The sequence below is a fragment of the Muntiacus reevesi genome, chromosome 15 (genome assembly GCF_963930625.1).
Source record: "Muntiacus reevesi chromosome 15, mMunRee1.1, whole genome shotgun sequence".
In the NCBI taxonomy this organism is placed as follows: Eukaryota; Metazoa; Chordata; class Mammalia; order Artiodactyla; family Cervidae; genus Muntiacus; species Muntiacus reevesi.
Window position 1 is genome coordinate 26,586,583 of NC_089263.1, and position 13,955 is coordinate 26,600,537.

The 13,955-nt window shown below is 41.0% G+C and overlaps 1 protein-coding gene and 1 non-coding gene across 3 annotated transcripts in view; one reads left to right on the plus strand and one right to left on the minus strand.

The window, feature by feature from the left end:
* ENTREP2 (endosomal transmembrane epsin interactor 2) overlaps positions 1-13,955 on the minus strand; it is a 237,235-nt gene that overhangs the window by 198,094 nt on the left and 25,186 nt on the right. The gene's annotated exons all lie outside the window — the stretch shown is intronic.
* Positions 3,048-3,154, plus strand: LOC136147740 (U6 spliceosomal RNA). The gene has a single exon (XR_010659386.1). It is a non-coding gene; the product is annotated as a U6 spliceosomal RNA (small nuclear RNA).

Consider the following 13,955-nt stretch of genomic DNA (forward strand, 5'->3'; position numbering starts at 1 on the left):
AATTCGAGTTTGCTCTCTGGAACTTTCTGAGGGCTTTTTCCCTGAATATTTTCAATCTGTAGTTGGTTAAACCTGTGAACACAGCACCCACAGACACACAGGGCTGACTACTAGCAAATACAGATTTATATTGTTTTAACAAAAAAGGAGAAACTGGAATTTACCCCAATTAGATTTCAAAACCTACAAAATCCAAAATCTTCCCAAGAATTGAAAACAATTCTCAGATTGACATGCTTATCAAATATATAAATTCCATTGGTATTTCAAAGAAAATGAAGAAAAGACATTAAACAGAAGGCCAGGGATTACAGCCAAGACCCTGAACTATCCCCTGAAACTGGGTGACATATTCACCACCCAAAGACAGCAGACCCTCCCACATTACTCTTGGCTCTGTCAGAGCAAGAGGAGATGAGCCTGATTTAGCGTGTGTTTTATGCACTGTACGGGCTTCCCTGGTGGCTCAGTGGTAAAGAATTTGCCTGCAATGCAGGAGACACAGGTTCAATACCTGCGTCAGGAAATCCTCTGAAGGCAGGCATGGCAACCCACTCCAGTATTCTTGCCAGGAGAATCCCATCGATAGAGGAGCCTGGCAGACTACAGTCCATGGGGTCACAAAGAGTTGTACTAACTCCGACTAATACTGTGCACTGTAGACAGACTATTTCAGTGAATTCTCCTTGACCTTGGGTTTCCCATAGGACAGGCTCCTCATCACCGCTCAGCAACTGAAGAAACTGAGGCTGGAACTCGCCCACAGCTGTCCAGGCAGGAGGTGCTGGACAGGTTCAACGAGGCCTCGATCCTTTTCCTAGGCAGCAAGTCCATCTGCTCCCAAATCCACAGCACATACAACTTCAACTCCAGGAGAATTCCAACCAACTTGCATTTTCCTCTAATCATAAAAAGTATGCATTTTTTTTACGGTAAGTTTTAAATATATCAGACATGGTGACCCTACAGAAGAACTCTGGGCTTCAGCTTCAGGTGAACTTGTGATCAGTAGAGAGGGAGAAGCAAAAGATAGAGAAGTGACCGGGAGAAAACTGCCAGACCAGACTCAGGGACAAGAGATACCGCCTTCATTATTTCCAAGTGAAATACTTCTTAGGCTATACCTGTTGATCTGGTGAGAAATTCAATTTCACTATGTAGTATAAGAACCCCAGAGTGGGGACTTCCTTGGTGGCTCAGTGGTTAAGACTCCATGCTCCCAACACAGGGTGCACAGATGGATTCGATGCCTGGTCAGGGAACTAAGACTCTGCACACTGCCTGGCACTGTCAAAATAATAATAATAAAAAGAATCTCAGGGTCGGTGAGGTTATGAAGTCCAGAAAAATGTGGAGAAAGGTCCACCATGGCCATTATTAAGCTTCTCATAGTCCAGACCTATATGGTCCATCCCTAAGGCACTGATCAGGGCAAGGGTTCTGTCTTCAGACACTGACCATCCTCACTATGGAATTCTCCCTCCTCCAATAGCCAGTCAGACACCCCAGGTTAAAAAAAAAAAGAGTCTGGCATTCCTCCCTGAGAGCAAGGGAACCTCCCACTCCAGCAGACCAAGACTCAAGGCTCTCCTTGAGGGGAAAGAGAAGGGAGAGTCCACTCTGGCTTCAGGAACGAGCTGGGAGCAGACACGGTGGGTACCAGCAAAGAGAACAGGTCTACATTTGGGTCTGTTTCACTGATAAGTTGCTTCAGTTGTGCTCTGTCAGCGCCCAAGGACTCGAGTTCTAGAGAGTATGTGTCAGGCTGAACTGTACACTGCTGCCCATATTGGGACTCTCAGTTGTGCCTGACTCTGCAACCCCATAGACTGTAGCCTACCAGGCTCCTCTGTCCATGGAATTTCCCAAACAAGAAAACTGGAGCGGGTTGCCATTTCCTCCTCCAGGGGATCTTTCCCCTCCCAGGGATTGAACCCTTATCTACCGTGGTTCCTGCATTGGCAGGTGGGTTCTTTACCCCTGAGCCACCTGGGAAGCCCCATATTGGACTCTATGTGACCCATAAAAAGGATGACTTCTTACGTTCAAAGCTAGTGGAAGTAATGGAATTCCAGTTGAGCTAGTTCAAATCCTAAACGAAGATGCTGTGCAAGTGCTACACTCAATATGCCAGCAAAATTGGAAAGCTCAGCAGGGGCCACAGGACTGGAAAAGGTCACTTTTCATTCCAATTCCAAAGAAAGGCAATGCCAAAGAATGTTCAAACTACCACACAATTACACTCATCTCACACACTAGCAAGGTAATGCTCTAAATTCTCCAAGCCAGGCTTCAACAATACGTGAACTGAGAACTTCCAGATGTTCAAGTTGGATTTAGAAAAGGCAGAGGAAACAGAGATCAAATTGCCAACATCTGTTGAATCATCAAAAAAGCAACAGAGTTCCAGAAAAATATCTACTTCTGCTTTATTAACTACGCCAAAGTTTGACTGTGTAGATCACAACAAACTGTGGGAAGTTCTTCAAGAGATGGGAATACCAGACCACCTGACCTGCCTCCTGAGAAATCTGTATGCAGGTCAAGAAGCAACAGTTAAAACCAGACATGGAACAATATACTGGTTTCAAATTAGTAAAGAAGTACGTCGAGGCTGTATATTGTCACCCTCGTTAAATAAATTGATTATTTAACGTATATGCAGAGTACATCATGCTCTATGCTGGGCTGGATGAAGCACAAGCTGGAATCAAGATGGCCAGGAGAAATAGCAATAAACTCAGATATGCAGATGACACCACCCTTAAGGCAGAAAGTGAAGAACAGTTAAACAGCCTCTTGATCAAAGTAAAAGAAGCGAGTGAAAAAGTTGGCTTAAAACTCAATATTCAAAAAATGAAGATCATGGCATCCAGCCCCATCACTTCGTGGCAAATAGAAGGGGAAACAATGGAAACAGTGACAGACTTTAATTTTGGGGACTCCAAAATCACTGCAGATGGTGACTGCAGTCATGAAATTAAAAGATGCTTGCTCCTTGGAAGAAAAGCTATGACCAACCTAGACAGCATGTTAAAAAACAGAGAGTGCTCGCTTCGGCAGCACATATACTAAAATTGAAACGATATAGAAAAGATTAGCATGGCCCCTGAGCAAGGATGACACGCAAATTCGTGAAGCGCTCCATATTTTTTGTCTTAAACACTTGTAAAATACCACTTTAATTATAACAGTTTGCAATAAACAACACCCCCCCCCCCCCCCGGAAAGAAAGAAAGAAAGAACAGAGACATTACCTTGCCAACAAAGGTCCATCTAGTCAAAGTTATGGTTTTTCCAGTAGTCATGTATGGATGTGAGAGTTGGACTAAAAAGAAAGCTGAGTGCCACAGAATTGATGCTTTTGAACTGTAGTGTTAGAGAAGACTCTTGAGAGTCCCTTGGACTGCAAGGAGATCAAACCTGTCAATCCTAAAGGAAACAGTCCTGAATATTCATTGGAAGGACTGATGCTGAAGCTGAAACGTCAATACTTTAGCTACCTGATACAAAGAACTGACTCATTGGAAAAGACCCTGATGCTGGGAAAGACTAAAGGCAGGAGGAGAAGGGGGAGACAGAGGATAAGATGATTGGATGGCATCACTGACTCGATGGACATGAGTTTGAACAAGCTCTGGGAGTTGGTGATGGACAGGAAAGCCTGGCGAGCTGAAGTCCATGGGGTCGCAAAGAGTCAGACACGACTGAGTGACTGAATTGAACTTACATTCAACCCAAAACCACACCAGCACAGGAGGCCCTGGGTGGAAACAGAGGGACCATCACTCTCTCTCTTTTCCAACAAGGAACACATGGGATGTCTGAGCCAACCCAGCTCTGACCTAATCCTCCTCTCACAATTCTGAATATTGAGAACTGACTTTCTCATGTGGGTCTTTGAGACAATGGACGGGCCCATAATTTAAAAGGGTTCTGTGGCAACATTGGGTTAGACTTGATAAATGTGGCTCAAATTCCCTGCTGGTCCAGTAGTTAGGACTCTGCTTCCACTGCAGAGGCCACTGGATCCATCCCTGATGGGGGGGACCAGGATCCCACAAGCTGCTGGGTGAGGCAAAAAATAAGTTCTATAAATGTGGCTCTTGACTCTCCAAACCCGTAAAAGGAACACTGAGCCGCCAGGATATTATGATGATGGTTTTGTACTTAGCTCTTTTATTTATATCCATTCTTGTTCTGAAAAATATGTCAGGGGTTTATTTCACCATGAAGAAAGGGTTGCTTTAGCAACAGTACGGAAGTACAGGATAAAGAATACTTCTCAAACGTCTATAAATGACCCGGATTAGGCTTCTCAGTTTGAAAAATACCTAATCCCTTTCAGCAATGAAGTGCTGAGATCATAAGGAGAAATCCAAAGTTCTTTTAAGGGCTGAGAGCTGATTTATTTTTAGGGAGGAGATGAGTTAAACCTCTGGTCATCTCAGTCCATCAGAGGCGACCCTACAAACAATGGGGTGAGCATGGGGCGTCACAGAGGGGAAGCTTAAAAGTAGTGGGGTCTGAGTTGTGGTTACTACACTCTGGCTAGAAACAAACTTGTCACTGTTCCAGACAAAATGAGAAAAATAAGGGCAATTCTCAGCACAAGAAAAGGCACCAATAATCTGTAGGGGGCTTCCCAGGTGACACAGTGGTAAAGATCCTACGTGCCAATGCAGGAGACATAAGAGACTAGGGTTTGATCCCTGGGTTGGGAAGATCCCCTGGAGGAAGAAATGGCAGCCCACTCTAGTACTCTTGCCTAGGAAATCTCATGGACAGAGGAGCCTGGTGGGCTATAGTGCATGGGGTCAGAAAGAGATGGACACAATTAAGTGACTAAACAGCAACATAAGGCAAGATGTAACACTACAAATTGCACAAGTGATCTCCCTAAACAGCATGATCCAAAAAGTGCTAAAGCCACCTGGGGTTCCATGTAGATGATATTGTTCAGTGGCTCAGCTGTGTCCAACTCTTTGCAACCCCATGGACTGCAGCACACCAGGCTTGCCTGTCCTTCGCCATCTCCTGGAGTTTGCTCGGATCCATGTAGATGATACCACTGCAGTTTGTAGGCATTGTCTCTAAACACAAGTACAAAGAAGCTCTCTCTGAAATAAATGAAAAGTAGACAGCACGTGAGGCCCACAGCTTTGAAAAGTTATGCGGGAATATTCTAGACACGGCTGGGCTGGAAATAGAACCTGTCTGAGGACATGAGGAAAAGGTTCTTAAAAACCCAAAGCCCAGACAGAAATCCAGCTGGCATCTCCAGGACAGAATCAGAGCTGCTTCCCATCCGTCTGGCTCTTGGCCTGATGATCACAAACCTCCAGGCACTCAGAGACCTGGGCTGACCAGAAAAGGTAGCACCTGCTGACAAGGACTGACCCCCTGACAGGGACCCACTGAACCCATGGCAGCGGGCGAGGGCACCCACAGCAATGCAGAACTGTGTCTGTGGGGACTGAGGCTCATTTCCTCTGTTCACAGGCCTGTTCCACAAACCCCACCTGCCTTGGGACATGTATGGTCCAGGGGACAAGGTGGAGTTACCTGCCTAGGACTCTGTCTCAGGAACCTCTGCTCCAGTGAGAAAGACAGGCAAATGCCTGTTAAAATCGAACATCAGATGGTACAAGAGATGAACAGAAGGTGAAGCCAGGAGAGCGGGTCTGGATGTGGGAGAAGGGAGGATGAGAAGGGATAAACGGTCAGGGAGAGCCCCCTCTAACAATGACCAAAGGGTGGGGCCTGAAGCATGAGCAGGAGTTAGGAGAACCAGAGTCCGGCTGGAGAGAAGTCCTAGAAAATGAGGGGGGAAGGTATTCTAGACAGGGATCCAGGCACAAGTGTCCTGTAATGGGGGCAGCGGCCGTGTGGACAGGAGAGGCCATATGATGGGCACACAGAGCTGTCATTAACTCAACCCATCAGTCTGCAGAGACTGATGAGGTCCAGGGGGCCTCACAGGCCAGGGAAGGAGCAGGCAGTTTCTCCAGGAAGGGCAGGAAATGAGAGGAGGGGGCGTCACTGTAGGGGCCACACCTTCAGAACCACCACACATGCACAAAAGCAAAACCAGGCTTCTGGCAGTAGAGTACCTTGCCACATTTCCTGAATGAATGAATGGATATTTAAACATAACTTTAAATATTTTCATTTTATATATTTATTTTATTAAAATATTTTTATTTGGAATAATTTCATTCTATACACTTAAATTTGAACAACTGACCTATGGCCCTTTAATTTTATAAAATACAGTCATTCTTTTTTATAACAAGAAAAATTCTTGTTCTCTGCAGAACAAAGAATGAAAACATTCCCCAAGCCAGATAAACAGATATTAGAGTGAGGATATTGGCACATCCAGTATCAACTGGCACAGAGAACAAAATAATTCATGGTTAGTTTAAATTCAAATTCCTAGAGGGAGAAAGTGGAATGGTGTCTGCCAGAGGCTGGAGGATGGGGAATTAAGGAGTTGTTTAATAGATATGGAGCTCTAGTTCTGCAAGATGAAAATGGTTCTGGAGGTTGGTTTCAGCTCAGTTCAGTTCAGTCGCTCAGTCGTGTCCTACTCTTTGCGACCCCATGAACCACAGCACGCCAGGCCTCCCTGTCCAACACCAACTCCCAGAGCCTACCCAAACTCATGTCCATTGAGTCGGTGATGCCATCCAACTGTCTCATCCTCTGTCATCCCCTTCTTCTCCTGCCCTCAATCTTTCCCAGCATCAGGGTCTTTTCAAATGAGTCAGCTCTTCGCATCAGGTGGCCAAAGTATGTTGGTTTACAACAATGCAAATGTAATTAACACTACTGAACTGTACACTTAAAGATTAAGATGGTAAACTTTACATTACATGCTGTGTTGTTGTTGTTTTATTGCCAACTTGTGTCTGACTCTTTGCAACCCCATGGACTGCAACACACCAGGCTTCCCTGTCCTCCACTATCTCCTGGCATCTGCTCAAATTCATGTCCATTGAATTGGTGATGCCATCCAACCATCTCATCCTCTGTCACCCCCTTCTCCTGCCTTCAATCTTTCCCAGCACCAGGGTCTTTAATGAATCAGCTCTTAGCATCAGGTGGCCAAAGTATTGGAGATTTAGCTTTGCCACATGTTAAGTGTAATATAAATGATTACAATTTATATTACAATATAAATTAAAAATTTTTTTTTCAAATGAAAAAAATCATAGTTTTTGCTAGGCAGGACTGGCTACCGGTCAGCAGAAGAAGACTGCACATAATTACTCGTAACTCTACAGGCAAGCAGCAGAGACCCTGGCTGGAGTGAGGTCTGCCTTGGGGCAGGAGGGGCACAACTCTGAATACAGACCTAAATTTCCTTGGGTCTAACATTGACGTTTTAGTCAGTCCTCATGTTAAAGTGCCTCATCCAATCAACATTAAATAACTCTGCTACCTGCCAAGCAGATGTGTAGACTAAGAAAGCATTGCAGCTGGCTGTGCATGCATAAACGTCACCAGGCAGGAAGTGTACTGGTTCCCAGTGACACCATATAGTTGAACACAAGCTTAAAGTTGAATACCTAACTGGCCCTTCAGATTTCTCCAAAAATACTTCACTATGATATATAACTAAAACTAAATATTATTGAGTGAACAGAAGGTTGCCTTTGATACAGTTAAGCTGCTCAATTGAAATAAGCAACAACCGCCACATCTTTTGGGTAGATCGTAAAATGTCTGAAGTTAGGGCAGGCTGATGAAACTGACTGATGCACTGGGACATTTCTCCATCCAAAGTTCCAGCTGACTTACCAAAGCAGCTGTTCAATTTCCACAGACACATAATGCAGTCACAGAAGAAGTGAAATTCAGAGATTAACCAAAGAGGAAATGCAGGCATCCAGCAATTTTCAATATGCCTTGAAATTACACTGTCAATCCTAAAACGGCACAAGAGGTCAAAAAATAGAGCGTGGAATCTAAAAAGTATCCTGATAAAGTCTCCGGCCAACACAACCACCAAAGGCCAAAATAAATAACAGAAAAAATTATACTATGAATGAGAAGAGAGTGTAAGACTCAAGCTTTGTGTTACTGAAGAAAACAGTATGAAGTGTGGGGATAAATGCAGCTACCATTGGACAGATATTTCATGAAAGCTACATTTATAACAGTGTTTTGTTTTTCCAAAAAGATGCCACTTAATAGCCAATGGTCTTTATAACAGAAGGTATGTCACTGGTTTTGTTGTTGTTGTTCTTGAATTGCTAAGGCATGTCTGACTGCAACCCCATGGACTACAGCACACCAGGCTTCCCTGTCCTTCACTGTCTCCTGGAGTTTGCTCCAATTCATGTCCAGTGAGTCAGTGATGCTACCTAACCATCTCATCCTCTGCTGCCCCCTTCTCTTCTGCCTTCAATCTTTCCTAGCATCAGGGTCTTTTCCAATGAGTCAGCTCTTGGCATCAGGTGGCCAAAGGATTGGAGGGTCAAATTCAGCATCAGTCCTTCCAATGAATATTTGGGGGTTGATTTCCTTGAGGATTGACTAGATTGATCCCCCCACTGTCCAAGGGACAAGAGTCTTCTCCAGGACCACAATTCAAAAGCACTGGTTTTGTACTATGGTAACTTACAAATCACTTTTGCCACAATGAAGGACAGTTAGTTACTGAAGGCCACTCTGTCCCTCACTTTTTATATATTTATTTTTTAAAATAAATTTGGTTTTTATTGACTTTTCTTATTGCTGACATCAGGCACCATTCAGTATCTTAGTTCCCTGACCAGGAATCAAGCCTTAGGAAGTCCCTCACTTTTTATTATTAATGTGATGTAAAGTCTCCTGATGAAGGTACAATACAGATTTCTAAAAAATCATTCAAATATGGGCACTGTAAGTTCAACCTCCAGTACTACTATTAAATAACAAACAAGTGAAAACAGCTTTTAATATTGATCCTAAGCAGATCCTAAAACATTGTTTAACATGTTTAAGACTGGTATCACTGACCATGCTCACCCAAGAAGAAAAATGTGATGAATCTAGGAAAACACTGACAGTACCTATAATTCTACTTCACTTTGCTGTTATTCAGTTGCTAAGTCCTGTCTCACTCTTTGTGACCCCATGGACTGTAGCCCACTAGATTCCTCTGTCCATGGGGTTTCCCAGTCAAGAATACTGGAGTGGGTTGTCCTTTCCTTCTCCAGGGGATCTCCCTGACCCAGGTATTGAATCCAGGTCTCCTGCATTGGCAGGTGGATTCTTTACCACTGAGCCACCAGGGAAGCCCCTGCATATACATAGTAAAGTTCATATAAAAAGCACAAGATGCTTTAGAGATAGGACAACTTTTATAATACTCATCTGAGGAAGACAAAACAAATCAGAAATAATTATCCTTCACTTCCTCCTAATGTTGACCAAGGGAAAAAATGAGGGAAAGCCAACACATAATTAAAACAAAGTTGACAGTCAATGAAAACGTCCAAGCCAAAGATGAGAGAGAGGCTGAAAACTTCCTTTGGGCACTTACTTCATGATACTCACTCATCTACTGCAAAAGCAAGTCTCATTAATAATTTAGCTCACTTAGAAAGAATCTTTCCCATTATTTTATCTGGATGTCATCTTACATGATATTTGGAAGTCTGACAGTTACCCAAGCAAATAAAAATACTAATGCTCTAAATACTAAGATGACCATTAATAATACATGTGTATTGAAGTTTTCTTTTATTTTTTTATTGAAGGATAATTGCTTTACAGAATTTTGTTGTTTTCTGTCAAACCTCAACATGAATCAGCCATAGGTATACATATATCCCCTCCTTTTTGAACCTCCCTCCCATCTCCCTCCCCATCGCATCTCTCGAGGTTGATACAGAGCCCCTGTTTGAGTTTCCTGAGCCATACAGCAAATTCCCCTTGGCTATCTATTTTACATATGGTAATGTAAGTTTCCATATTACTCTTTCCATACATCTCACCCTTTCCTCCCTTCTCCCCATTTCCACAAGTCTATTCTCTATGTCTATTTCTCCACTGCTGCCCTATAAATAAATTCTTCAGAACCATTTTTCCAGATTCTGTACATGTACATTAGAATATGATATTTATCTCTTTCTGACTCACTTCAGTCTGTATATTAGGTTCTAGGTTCCTCCACCTCATCAGAACTGACTCAAATGCATTCCTTTTGATGAGTGAGTAATATTCCATTGTGTATATCTACCACAACTTCTTTATCCATTCATCTGTCAATGGGCATCTAGGTTGCTTCCATGTTCTAGCTATTGTAAATAGTGCTGCAATGAACAATGGGATACATGTGTCTTTTTCACCCTGGTTTCCTCAGGGTATATGAGTAGGAGTGGGACTGCTGGGTCATATGGTTGTTTTATTCCTAATTTTTTAAGGACTCTCCATATCATCTTCCATAGTGGCTGTATCAATTTACATTCCACCAACAGTGCAAGAGTGTTCCCTTTTCTCCAAACCCTCTCCAGCATTTACTGTTTATAGACTTTTTTATGATGGCCATTCTGACCGATGTGAGGTGATATCTCATTGTAGTTTTGATTTGCATTTCTCTAATAATGAGTGATATTGAGCATCTTTTCATCTGTTGTCTTTTTTGGAGAAATGTCTGTTTAGGTCTTTGTCCCACTTTTTGATTGGGTTGTTTGTTTTCCTGGTATTGAGTTGTATGAGCTGCTTGTATACTTTGGAAATTAATCCTCTGTCAGTTGTTTCATTTGCTATTATTTTCTCTCATTCCAAGGGTTGTCTTTTCACTTTGCTTATAGTTTCCTTTGCTGTGCAAAACCTTCTAAGTTTAATCAGGTCCCACTTGTTTACTTTTGTTTTTATTTCCGTTACTCTAGGAGGTGGGTCATAGAGGATCTTGCTTTGATTTATGTCATCAAGTATTCTGCCTATGTTTTCCTCTAAGAGTTTTATAGTTTCTGGTCTTACATTTAGGTATTTAATCCATTTTGAGTTTATCTTTGTGTTTGGTTTTAGGAAGTGTTCTAATTTCATTCCTTCACACGTAGCTGTCCAGTTTTCCAAGCACCATTTATTGAAGAGGTTGTCTTTGCCCCATTGTATATTCTTGCCTCCTTTGTCAAAAATAAGATACCCATAGGTACATGGGTTTATTTCTGGGCTTTCTATCTTGTTCCATTGATCTATATTTGTTTTTGTGCCAGTACCATACTGTCTTGATGACTGTAGCTTTGTAGTATAATCTGAAGTCAGCAAGGTTGATTCCTCCAGCTCCATTCTTCTTTGTCAAGATTTCTTTGGCTACTCAGGGTCTTTTGTGTTTCCATAGAAATTGCGAAATTTTTTTATTCTAATTCTGTGAAAAATGCCATTGGTAATTTGATAGGGATCACATTGAAACTGTAGATTGTGTTTGGTAGTATAGTCATTTTCACTATATTGATTCTTCCTACACAGGAACATGGACTATCTCTCCATCTGTTCATGTCATCTTTGATTTCTTTCATCAGTGTTTTATAATTTTCTGTGTACAGTTTTTTTGTCTCCTTAGGTAACTTTTTTTTCTTAGATATTTAATTCTTTTTGTTGCAGTGGTGAATGGGATTGATTCCTTAATTTCTTTTTCTGATTTTTCATTGTTAGTATATAGAAATGCAAGTGATTTCTGTGTATTGATTTTGTATTCTGCAACTTTGCTAAATTCACTGATTAGCTCCAGTAATTTTATGATACTATCTTTAGGGTTTTCTATGTACAGTATCATGTCATCTGCAAACAATTAGTGCTTTACTTCTTCTTTTCCAATCTGGATTCCTTTTATTTCTTTTCTTCTCTGAATGCTGTAGCTAGGACTTCCAGAACTATGTTGAGTAATAGTGGTGATGGTGGACACCTTTGTCTTGTTCTTGATCTTAGCGGGAATGCTTCAGCTTCTCACCATTGAGAATAATGTTTTCTGTAGGCTTATCATATATACCCTTTACTATGTTGAGGTAGGTTCCTTCTATGCCCATTTATTGAAGAGTTTTAATCATGAATGGGTGCTGAATTTTGTCAAAGGCTTTTTCTGCATCTACTGAGATTATCATATGGTTTTTATCTCTCAATTTGTTAGTATGGTATATCACATTGATTGATTTGTGTATACTGAAGAATCCTTGCATTCCTGGAAAAAAACCCAACTTAATCATTGTGCATGAGCTTTTTGATGTGTTGCTGAACTCTGTTTGCTAAAATTTTTTGAGGATTTTTGCGTCTATGTTCATCAATGATATTGGCCTATAGTTTTCTTTTTTGTGTTGTCTTTATCTGGTTTTGGTATTAGGGTGATGGTGGCCTCATAGAATGAGTTTGGAAGTGTCCCTTCCTCTGCAATGTTTTGAAAGAGTTTTAGAAGGACAGGCATTAGCTCTTCTCTGAATGTTTGATAGAATGTTCCAGTGAAGCCATTTGGGCCTGGGCTTTTGTTTTGGAGGAGATTTTTGATCACAGCTTCAGTTTCAGTGCTTATAATTGGGTTGTTCATAATTTCTATTTCTTCCTGGTTCAATATTAGAAGATTGAACTTTTCTAAGAACCTGTCCATTTCTTCCAGGTTAACCATTCTATTGTCATATAGTTGTTCATAATAGCCTCTTATAATCCTTTGTATTTCTGCACTGTCTGTTGTAAACTCTCCTTTTTCATTTCTAATTTTGTTGATTTGATTCTTCTCTCTTTTCTTCTTGATGAGTCTGGCTAAAAGTTTGTCAATTTTACCTTCTCAAAGAACAGCTTTTAGTTTTATTAATCTTTTCTGTTGTTCCTTTCCTTTTGTTTTCATTTATTTCTGCTCAGATCTTTATGATTTCTTTCCTTCTACAAATTTTGGGGGTTTTTTGTTCTTCTTTTTCCAATTCTTTTAGGTGTAAAGTTAGGTTGTCTATTCAATGTTTCTCTTGTTTCTTGAAGTAGGATTGTATTGTTATAAACTTCCCTCTTAGAACTGTTTTTGCTGCATCCCATAGGTTTTGAGTTGTTTTTTCATTGTCATTTGTTTCTAGAAATTTTTTTATTTCCCTTTTAATTTCTTCAGTAACCTGTAGGTTATTTAGAAACATTTTGTTTAATCTCCATGTGTTTGCGTTTCTTACAGTTTTTTTCTTGCAATTGATATCTAGTCTCATAGCACTGTGGTCGGAGAAGATGCTTGATACGATGTCAGTTTTCTTAAATTTACTGAGATTTGATTTGTGACCCAAGATGTGGTCTATCATGGAGAATGTTTCATGTGCACTTGAGAAGAAGGTGTATTCTTCTGCATTTGGATGGAATATCCTGAGGATATCAGTGAGATCCATCTCATCTAATGTATCACTTAAGACTTGTGTTTCCTTATTAATTTTCTGTTTTGATGATCTGTCCATTGGTGTAAGTGGGGTGTTAAAATCTCCTATTATTGTGTTACTGTCAATTTCTCCTTTCATGTCTGTTAGTGTTTGTCTTATGTATTGAGGTGCTCCTATATTTATGTGCATAGATATTTACAATTGTTATGACTTCTTCTTGGATTTATCCCTTGATCATTATGTAGTGTCCTTCCTTATCTCTTGTAATCTTCTTTATTTTAAGGTCTATTTTGTCTGATATGAGGATTGCTACTCCAGCTTTCTTTTGCTTCCCATTTGCATGGAATATATTTTTCCATCCTCTCACTTTCAGTCTACATGTGTCTGAGGTCTAAAGTGGGTTTCTTGTAGACAGCATATATTCGGGTCTTGTTTTTGTATCCATTCAGCCAGTCTGTGCCTTTTGCTTGGAGCATTTAATCCATTTACATTTAAAGTAGTTATTGATATATATGTTCCTATTGCCATTTTCTTAATTGTTTGGGGTTGATCTTGAAGATCATTTTTCTTCTCTTATATTTTTTGACTATATAAGTCCGTTTAACATTTGTTGTAAAG